Below are 11,229 nucleotides of genomic sequence, written 5' to 3'. Positions count from 1 at the left end.
AGTAGTAGTAGGAGGAGAGAGAGAGAGAGAGAGAGAGAGAGTGTTGAAGAAGACGAAGTAAAGTATGATATAGTGTTTTTATTTCGGGCGGAGATGTCGAGAAGAGGGTTGCGTCTTTTAGTTATAAATCCGGCATGAGTTGTTTATATCCTACCTCTCTAGCAGGATTTAATGTCAGGCTCTGACAAGATTTAAATTTTCCATCCTGGAGCAATCTGAATCACCAAACACCATCATTGATATATTTTGATCCTATCCGTTCAGTTATCCAAGGAAACAAACGCGGCTTTATGTTATTCTGGTTTTGTTTTGACTTGAGCGCACTAAAATTATGTTTTGAGTAATTGGGTTTTCCAATTTGCTTTCCTTGTTTTGTGATTTCTGGTTCTTATCAATTTATTTTTATTTTTTGAAGCAAAGACAGGCTTATAACCCATTGTATTAATAGTCGCAACCAGAATAACACCGATACATACCCTGACAAATTGAGGTGATTCACATACCATTACATTGTATTAATAGTCGCAGCCAGAATGACACCGATACAGACCCTAACAAATTGAGGTGATTCACATATCATTACATTGTACATTGTCGCATTGTCGCTCATTGACGATGAGCCTAACAATTTATAATCTAGCACTACATAGAGATAGTTTTACATGAAAACTTCCGTCGCCATGGCGCTCAATTGCGGTATGACAAGAAGTATTGTTCACTATCTAGATGTAAAAGAAACATCATAAGCTGCAGGCATCAAACCTACCTAGATTCCTAAAAACCTACATTGGAAAATTATCGGAAATAAACTAATAAAAACTAATTTAAATCCCTAGTGGCCCAAAAAAAAAGGGTTTAAGAAATTAGAAAACTCGAAAAGTAACATAGACAGGGCCCAAGAACTTCACCAGGCCCACCATGAAGCCAAATCTATCAGAGGCATGTCGCCTCCATCCCATCAGCGCTCTCTCCCTCTGATCCGCAACCCCCTGCCACCGTAGTTAACCCCCAGTTCAGAGATCATCATTCGATCTCCAATCTCCAAGCTAGCTGGAGAAGCCAAAGCTCCAAGATCATCTGCACTCTAGCAAATCCAAATCAAATCTGAAAGATCCAATCTCAGTATTGCTTTCATCAATTCACCACCATCAGGTGGATGCCGATTTGGCAATTTCGACCTCGTCCATCTGTGCTCTGATCTCAGGTGCACCAGAACCCTCCACCATCTCTCGCCATCAAAACCTACTACCGATCGAAAAAAAAGTCTCTAGCCCCCATAGCTCTTGCTTCGTCGGGGATCATCTTCTACAGACACGAGGTCCTTTTCGAGCCATGTCCGATGACAACGCAGTAAGGGCGCGCCGCCGGACGAGGCATGGTCTCTCAATGAGGAGCTCTCTCTCTAGGGTTTCACCATTGGTTTTTTTTTTTTTAATTATTATGCTTATCAATTAAGAAAATGACATTGTTTTATAAAGAAATAAACTGAACAAAGAGGCATTGTCGTCTTTGTTGTGCAATTACATTATCTGAAAGCAACAGGACCTAAAAAAGCAAAGCACACAAGCGGACTTCCAATTGTCAGATCGTTTGAAATGGCTTGAAATGGACATTGATTTGGATGAGGCACTTGCTTCAGATGGAAAGAGTGTCGATGGATCATGGAATACACTGCGACCATAACTCAAACATCATATTATATTCACAATTAAACATACAAATAAGAACAGAATTGGTAACAAACCAGAGTGAATAGTTTATGGATCGGCCCGCAGACTGTCCTAGGCTCTTGCCTTGCATCATCCCTGATAGGCAGGGCTGAGATTGACTTTTTCATGGGTCGGGTGGGGCTTTTTGCCTGCTATGTCGACTGCCGAGCAGATGCCCATGGCCATGGGCTTTTAGGCTCACGGGCTGAATGATGACCCATGAGAATACAGTGATGTTTGTTCAAAAATTGCTATGAAGTGGAAGAGTAACATAATTGCTCCTGCTCACTATCTGTGATATGTCCTGAGCAAAATTTAGCGCTTGAACCACCACATAAAACTGCAATGGAGAGCGCATGCAACAATAGGCTTTATAAGACATGGCCAAATAGGCTTTGATGGACCGGCCCGTAGACCGGTCTTGGGTTTGGAACCCTCCGCTCGCCCTGCATCATGCCCGATGGGCCGGGCCGAGATTGACTTTTTCATGGGTCGGGTTAGGCTTTTTGCCTAATTATACATTATTTGTATCAAAATCCTCTATACTACTTGTTTGTTTGTTTGTGTTTTCTAGTTATTTACTTTGTTTATTTGTTTTTTAGGCTTTTTGAAGCAAATAAGAACAAAAGAAGGAAAAAAGAGTGTAAGACAAAATTCGGAAATCTGCCTACACAAGTCAGCCAAATTTGACTGAGCACTGAGGGCAGCTCGAGAAGAACCAGATGATGAGTCTTATATCAGCGGAGAACTACGGATGTCAGCTTTCCACAGCATTTTACGGTTCATGAATAGCATTTTCTTAGAAGAAGTTATGGTCAATTTAGTGTCAAAATGTCAATCTGCGCGGGAATCTGACTCTTGACGGGAATTTGTGTTTTGAGGCCCAAATCACACCGGAAAGCCAATGGACGAGTTTGCACTTCATAGTCCGGCTTATAACCTCAATGTGAAGCTGATTTTGAAGAATTAAATGAGTTGGCATACTTCCATTGGTCCAACAGATGTGCACCAATCAGAATATCCAAGAAAACCTAAATTAAGAAAGATTGGTTGAAAGAAGCAATAAAAAAGCCGTATGCTATCAACTTTTGCAGCTTCTTCTTCTCCTCTTCTTCATCTTCTTCTTCTTCTTCTTCTTCTTCTTCTTCTTCTTCTCCTCTCCTCCTTCCCAATCTACGGTGTTATCTTTTTATTATGTTTATATAGTTTTTCTTAGTTAGGGGTTGCTTGAAGCCCTAAGACATGAATTACAAAATGATTTGAGTTTTTGTTTTAGTTGCTTTTAATTCAAGATGAGATTTGGTTTACTATTTTTGCGTTGATGAATTATTTTCATGTTTGCTTTGAGTGCACGCTTAGTATACATGTTAGGTTCTATAGCTTTGATTGTTTGATGCCAGTGTCAATATCGGACTCCCCAAACTATCTAGAGAAGCAATTGTTAGTTTTCGCTAGCAAGTAAACTAAGTCCTAGGTTTAACAAGACGCTAAGTTTATTGTGATGTCTAAAATTCTTTTCGAACTTAATGATCTGTGCATGTTAAATCTAATAATCGTACATTTAGCTTGCATTGCTTGAGAATAGTTTAGGTGTAGAGCACTTCCTACCTAGTGTATGAAATAGCGTATGAAACAAGAAAGGGTAATAGGTTGTGTTTCAAGCATATCGAGCCAACCTGAGCATCTTCATCGAGATTAATTGAACTATAACTGAACAAATTGTCTTGTGTGTGATTGTCAAGGTGGATTGCATCTTCCCCAGCCAGTTTGATTTCATTGTTTTCTAAAACCAAAACCAAAACCAGTTTTCGTCACTTTCTGTCCTCTGTTTTCTAGTATTTATTTTACATATCAAACGAACTCCGATTCATCTGAAATTTTGGGTGTGAGTCCCTCTATGTGTGTAGTTTGTGTCTGTAAATTTTCGTATTTTTATGATTTGTTTAGGTTAGTCGACTAATTAGGTTTTCGACTGCTGGTCACTAGGATCAGTAGTCACTTTTGTGACATCTTTTGAGTAGTTAGATACTTAGGGCATGTTTACTAACCTGGAATGGAATTGAGAGTGGTGTAATTGATTCCGGAATGGGTGAATTCCAGCATTTACTAACATGTCAAGGTATTGGAATAGATGTGGGTCCCACTTGCTTATCAAGAATCGATTCCTGACGAAACCCCTTATTCGATACTCAAGGAGGGAGGTGGGTATCAGAATCAAGGTAATGGAATCAATTTTTTCTCCCCAAAATATCCTCACATAATTATAATATTTCTAAATTACCCAACCATATATATATATATATATATATATGAAAGAGAAGACAACAAAATATTGTTAGATCAAAAAACAACGACGGCAAAATAGAAAAGAAGACGACACGCTCCAAAGCCAGTTTCTCTCTTCCATGGTGATCGATAAGCTTCTTTGTTTTTGTTGTTTTTGTTTATCGTCTCCTCTCTGTTTCGTTCGGTTATATTTCATTCATGAGTGTTCATATCTGTGTCGCAAAACTTTGAACACACGCACTTGAGTCAACCAATATATATGGTTTAGGTGGTCTGATGAATATATCATCCAAGAATATTTACATATTTGAAAGAAGAACAATAAAACAATTGCAAACATCTAGCTTCCTTTCTTGTAGGGGTATTTTAGTAATCAAACTAGTTTTAATTCCGATTCTATATGGTAAGTAAACAACATCAATCGTAATTTAGTTTCATTTCTGTTTTAATTCCCTTATGGTAAGTAAACAGTAGAATAGAATGAAATATTCCGATACCGATTCTTGTTGATAAGTTCCATTACAAGTTAGTAAACGTGCCCTTAGATTCATTTAGTCCTCTACGGGAATGAACTTTATTTGCCCATACTATAAACGACGATTTAGTAATGAATAAGGAAAATAAATTGGTTTAGAAATAACCGATCAGGTGCCCATGGGTTTTTAGGCTCACGAGCTAAATGATGACCCATGAAAATACAATGATATGTTTGTTCAAAAATTGCTATGAAGTGGAAGAGTAACATAATTGCTCCTGCTCACTATCTATGATATGTCCTCAGCAAAATTTAGTGTTTGAATCATCGCATAAAACTGCAGTGGAGAGCGCATGCAACAATGTCATATTTTTGGTACTCCCTAAATTGTAAACCACACTTCCTCTTTGTATTTTTAATAGGGTTGAGAAATTCACACACTCTAAATTAAAATATACACATTCATAATAAGACAAAATTTAAGTCATTAAAAAAAAAATTCAAAGTTACCAAAAAAGAAAAAAATTGTGTCGTAGATTTCACCTCCCTTTTAATACTCTAATGTTGTTCGTGAATTTTTGTTATTACCCTTTGCTATGAGACGAGTGAAGAGGGAGAGTGAGAGACGCACCCCGCACCTCCACGACTGAGTTCCCGGCGAATTGAACTCGTCCGGCTCAAGGTCTTCTCTAATTATCTATGCATCTTCCTACAAGCTCATCATCCCCTTTCACCAATCAAAAGAGTATGCTACTTTGTGAATAATGCGCTCGGAGCTGATATTCTGGGGGCGGGCACGACGAGGCCAAGTCGTCTTCAAACACACCAAAGCCCTAGCCTGAGTAGCCTCGGTGACCCTAGTCACCCAACCGATTGGTTACCAGCTCCGGAAAAAGCGCTTGATCTTCATAGTGGTCGACATCGCCATTGCCATCATCTTTTCACCCTCTTGTCGTCGTCTCTACCCGCCTACCACGACAACAACCCAATCCCTAATGACTCAGACATTCGACTTCGAGTCCACCAACCACTCCCACAAACTGGCCTTCGTGCGCCGATTTGGGTCGATCAATTATAGTTCAGGCAACAAGGTTCTGCTGGGTATGAAGCGCAAGGACCTCTAGATCATCGTCACCGACAGCGTTGGGCTCATCGGATCCCACTTGTCAAAATGGGTATCTGATTCTAGGAGCTGCTGATTCTAATTGAAACATGAATATTGGCTTACGAATTAATGGTGGAGGGTGGTGTGGAAGAGACAGTTGCCTACGAATGAAATGAAAGAATTGGACTGTGCCTTAATTTGATCACAAGCTTGAGAATGAAAAGGAGAACATGCAAAGATCAACAGTATAATGCATTTTCAAGAGGATGGGTAATTGAGCTCTAAAATTTCTCATCCAGTATCAACAATGAGAGCAAGATAAGGGCATTTTTGGAAATGAAAAGATATATCGCCTATAAAAAAATTAATATCAAAGTGAGCGTGAAGTGTGGTTTGGGGAGTGAGACCTTTGGCCTCGTCCACTACTTGTTCTAGCAGTAGGATAGAAACTATTCCAGACCCATTTGCGATTCCAACAGTTTATACATCGGCTAAAGTTGAAGCAAAGAAGAAAGAAAATGCAGGAGCATAACAAATCAAAGAAAAGGTCACCACAAATGAGGTCAAGAAGCAAATGTGAAGATTATTTATTAGCTCCTTAAAGGATCTCAGCACATACATAGTAGGCTACTATTCAGTCATTGTGATCTCATGAAAATAAAACGAAAAATTTTAGACCTCAGATACATAAACACCGACTATTCAGGCTTTGGACATCCATACACATCACTTCTTAACCACAAAGACATCCTCAGGGACATGCTCAGGGGAATGCTCTCCAGCATATCAACCAAAAACCAGACAAAGAAGTTAATGTCACATAAGAATCATCTATGTGGAAATGAAAACCAGTTGAATAGATAAAAGATGAAACCAAAAATAGTCTGGTTCATTGTTCAAAGAAGAAACTTCCATAGAAGTAACTTTTGCGGCACATACTTGGTTCAGCAACCCTCCCTATACCTTTTTTTTCTTGTGTCCAAGTATGGTGTTAAAGACTAAAATAATAACATTGGACCTAACAAAAACAAGCATGCATTTTAAATTCATAATTTCATATCATCTGATCTAAGTCAAATACTGAATCAACCTTACTTGATAGCTATCTAATGTAGAAGTACACATTGTTCTTATGTAGAGAACCATGGTTCTGATAGGGAAGGGCAGTGCCAGCCCTGGGGCTGTGACGGTTGTGCAATTGCACAGGGCCTCCAATTGTTGGGGGCCTAAAAAAAAATGATATTGGTTAAAGTGAAGAAAATGCTCAGGAGTTATTGATTAATGTTGTAGTTGTATTGGTTAAGCGCTTTTAATGCTACCTGTTCCACCCAAGTTCGATTCACAGCTCCTTATATATGCATTTTTTTCATCTTTTCTTGATGAGTTGAATGAGTGATTCAGGATTAAAACCAAGATTGTTCAAATTATCAACAAACCTCTGCATAAGAGGGTGAAGTAAAACACAACAAGCAAATTAGTTTACATTTTTCCTTTTACTGGATAAGTACATCATCTAAGGCTATGATTGCTGCTAAACTATATTTTTATTACACTCATATATGGTCCAGTAAAACATGGTACATGTTAATCTCGACATAGCTCACAAAATGCAAAGTGATAATTACAGGCAATGTAACACAAGACTACTGGTGCACTTCCCCATGATGGTCCAATCTGATCTTATTTCTTTAAGTCGCACTGCACAATTTCAAGCTTTTCAACAACTGGGCTAAGAACCAAAGCTAGAAGAATCATAAATTGTAAAAGCTATCTCATTTCCGAAACATAAATTGCCTTTAGTTTTCACGTTTTCCTCCTCCTGCCTTGATAGTTTACAGAAGGAAAATGCAAGAAGTTGATAGTTTTGAAGCTTTAATCTTACATTGCTTCATTGGCTTGCACTTTTTAACACTTTACAAGGAGTAATGTACCAAGCACAACTCTGATATAATGAAAAGTGGTGGAAAAACAATGTCACAATAATTTCACAAGGTTAACAGTTGTAATTTCACAAGGTTGGCTGCTCTCTTACTGAGGCCACATCAAATGATGTCGCACAGGGCCTCCAAAAATGAAGGACCGGCCCTGGGGAGGGGATATAAACAGAGGCTAAAAATTGGTTCAGATTGTAGCAAGTCAAAAACTGGAAAAACACACAAGACCAACAATACTAACAGCTATCTGATATTCTCTCCAAGTCTAACCTTGGTTCTGATTTTTCAGCAACCTACTCCACAAGTTGTCAATGCTGTTTTAAATGACTTGTGTGTTTCGTTTAAAGTTAGGAATGTAGCTGTTGCTACTTAGTCTTTGTTTTACTTTTTGTCTGGGCCTTTTGGCCCCCTTACATGCCAAAAAAAAAAAAACAAAACAAACAAAGACAATACCAACAGCTATCAGTACAACAATACTATCAACAAGAGCATAACTACAACAAAATGGAAAGAGCAACCAGAAGAAAATGATTTGTATTGGAATTTGTAAGCAATATTATACTAATCCACAAATCAACTTAAACTCAAAACACTTTGATGACATAAAACAATACAGGACAACAAAAAGGCACCAATTTTGATGAAAAATAGAGACTTAAATTAAAACCCAGACTTAATTTCAGAATCACAAATTCAGAGATGCCAACCTCCACTTGCCGATTTAAAGGCGACCTTGCGCCGTTTCAGTACCTCGTCGCTGTCCTGTATCCATCTTTTTAGAGCGCCTTCAGTGAAGGGCGTCATATTTGCATAGAATGCAAGACACACGATCGCCAAACCGGTGTCTCTGATATAATCGATCACGCCGCGCGACGCCTTGACTACGTGATAATTCATGGTTCTCTTGATCTATATAGGGTTCTCATGGCTATGGTTTTATACTGGACATACGGTATTGGGTTGGGCCTTTTATACATGTTCTGTGCCCGTCCAAATTATTATGACTGTTATTAGTTTCTTCTATTTTTCTTAGATTATGATTTGAATAGAATTGCTTTTGAGTCTGCTGTGCTTTGAATAAGTCGAATGTGCTTTGAATAGAATTGCGTTATTTGAGTCTGTTGTGGTTAAAATTGCTTTTGGATTTGTTGTGAGGAAATTCAACTGGGTGTTTGGTAAACAGTTTTCGTGAGAATCAACAATCATTTTGAATGTTTGTTAATTTATAAGTAAAACGTGTTTGGGTAGCTATAATAATCAAAATGCTCCCACAAAAATGTATATAATTTGGTTGAGAAATAGAAATTGTCAATATTTTCTTAATATTATTTTGAATTCTTATATATTATTTTAGAAAAAATACTTGTGACACCTTATACTTGGCACCTAAAAATAGTTATGTCAATCAGTTTTTAAATTAAAATGGTATACCCCTATACTCTTAATTGTTTTGGAGAAAATACTTGTGACGCCCCCTATACTTGGCACCTAAAAGCAGTTATGTCTGTCGGTTTTTATTTATTATGTCATCACTTATTAATACTTTTTGCGATATATTTTTTATTTATTTCATCAATTATTACTTATATGATCATTGATTCCCAAAAGAAGCTTCAGAAGTTACAAATCAGCTTCTTAAGATCAATCAACTCTACAAGTACCTCCAAATTAAGCTCAAAAACTCATAAAATCATATATAGCAACTCAAGAAATTCATGGAAAAAAAATGGATTTAGTTTGGATGAGGGAAAAAAAGATAGAGTAAGACTGGAGTTTTACTGAAAATTCGATCTCTGAGCACTGAAGAAATCTCACAGAAGAAGCAGCGAACAACGGTTGAGAGAAAAGAGATGGAAGCAGCCGTAATCGAATGGGTATTTCCGTATTGGAATTTTGAGTATTGAAAATTCAGGTAATGGGTAAAGTTTGGGTACCCATGGGTAAACCCATACTCATTTTGATTTATGTGTGGGTATTTTCAGATTACTCATACCTACAAAATACACCTCGTGGGTACAACCCATATATACCCGAAAAGTTTACTCAGAAGAATATTTACCCTATAATTTGTGTGTGTGAGAGAGAGAGAGATGTGTGAGTGTATGTTTCACAATTTCTCTATATCTACTACTATAAAGCAAGGAATTCAGAAAATTCACCAAATTATGTTTTGTCAGTATTATTCATTGTTTAAACCCTGATCCTTTTTCGAGCCCAAACACCGGGATCGCACACCAAACGTCACCTAAAAAAGGCTTAAATATGGCCCAACACATATGAAAGCCCAAGAGTCGATCCACACTCTCCACTTATGAGCAATCAATAGTGTTCACATAATCACCTAATGACCAAGGAAATCATGGTCAATCACCATTTGATGTAAATCCAAGAGTTAGAAGTATTATTTTAAAGTTAAGTTGTTTTGTTTTCCACCCTTGGATTTATATCCAACGATGATTGACCATGAATTTCTTTGTCACTAGATGATCATGTGAACACCACTGTATGAGAAATATAGTAATTTAAGGGTACAAACACACCCTAGCTCTATAAATAAAAGTACCTCCTCTCATAATGATAAGCCATCACAACCCATCTTCTTATTCCTTCTTCCATTTCTCTCATATTAGCCTAACTAGGGCGTCGGAGTGGAAGGGGGCAACCCCCGGTCTTCCCTCTAACGTCGTTGTTTATGGTTGCAGCCAAGATTTTGGAGATGATGAGCTTCATGATTTTCGGTCAACATAGGTGGAAACAATTGGCGGTGCTCTCGTTGATAGTCGACCCCGCTTACCAAACGGGTGCTCTAACCATTACCTCGTCGGAATTTTCTTTTTTTTCCCGGTCCACCCATGTTTATTCCTCTTTGGTGACGCAGCTCTCTCTGCTCACTCTCAAAGAACTCTCCTCTCTCACTTCTCTCTTTACTTTACACCTCCCTAGCACCGAATCAAACCTTATCTCTTTAGGGTTTTTCGACTTATAGCTTATGGGTTCTACTTGTATATACATGAGTTAAGGAGAGAGAAAGTAGATCTAGGTTTCTCTCTCCTCCTCCACCACCAATTTTCAGGCACCACCTCCCCTCACCTCCACCACCATCATGCTCACCAACCTCCGGCGAGTGGGGTCCGACCACCTCAAAACTGGACTCACGCGCCAGCTCTCGTGTACCCAGAATTACTCTAGGCACCTAGGGACTCTTCTCATGCATCTCTTCCGGCACGGCGCCGACCTATATATCCAATAGCTCATTTATGCAACGACTCACTTCTTTTCGACTCTTACATTTGCAAGCCTCATAGTTTTGGCATAGTTGAGTTCGGATTCGTCTCTTTTTAATCGACCACGGCTCTCGCTGCCACCTCTGATCTTGTGGTTTACTCGGACCCTAATTAAGTTCACAGCTACAAGCCACCTTTGGATACCCCGAGTTCACCCGCAACCCCTTCCCAGGACAAGCCTTCCCGCTTCCGACAACTTCATAGAATTGGAAAAAGGGTATTTTTGGTATTGTAAATGGGTGAACAAAGTAGACTTACAATTAAAAATATAGAAAATTTCATATAAGTCTACTTTGAGACATTTTCTCCTACATAAGTCCACTTGTAAGCCTAAATCCACCAACTCAGTATTGTAGTATACCTACAATACCCTTTTTACTCTCCCTCATCCACAATCAACTCCCTCGTCCACAATCACAAACACTCTCTCTCTCTC

Source organism: Fragaria vesca, linkage group LG4 (assembly GCF_000184155.1).
Source record: "Fragaria vesca subsp. vesca linkage group LG4, FraVesHawaii_1.0, whole genome shotgun sequence".
NCBI lineage: Eukaryota > Viridiplantae > Streptophyta > Magnoliopsida > Rosales > Rosaceae > Fragaria > Fragaria vesca.
Note: the sequence above shows the minus strand (reverse complement) of the source record.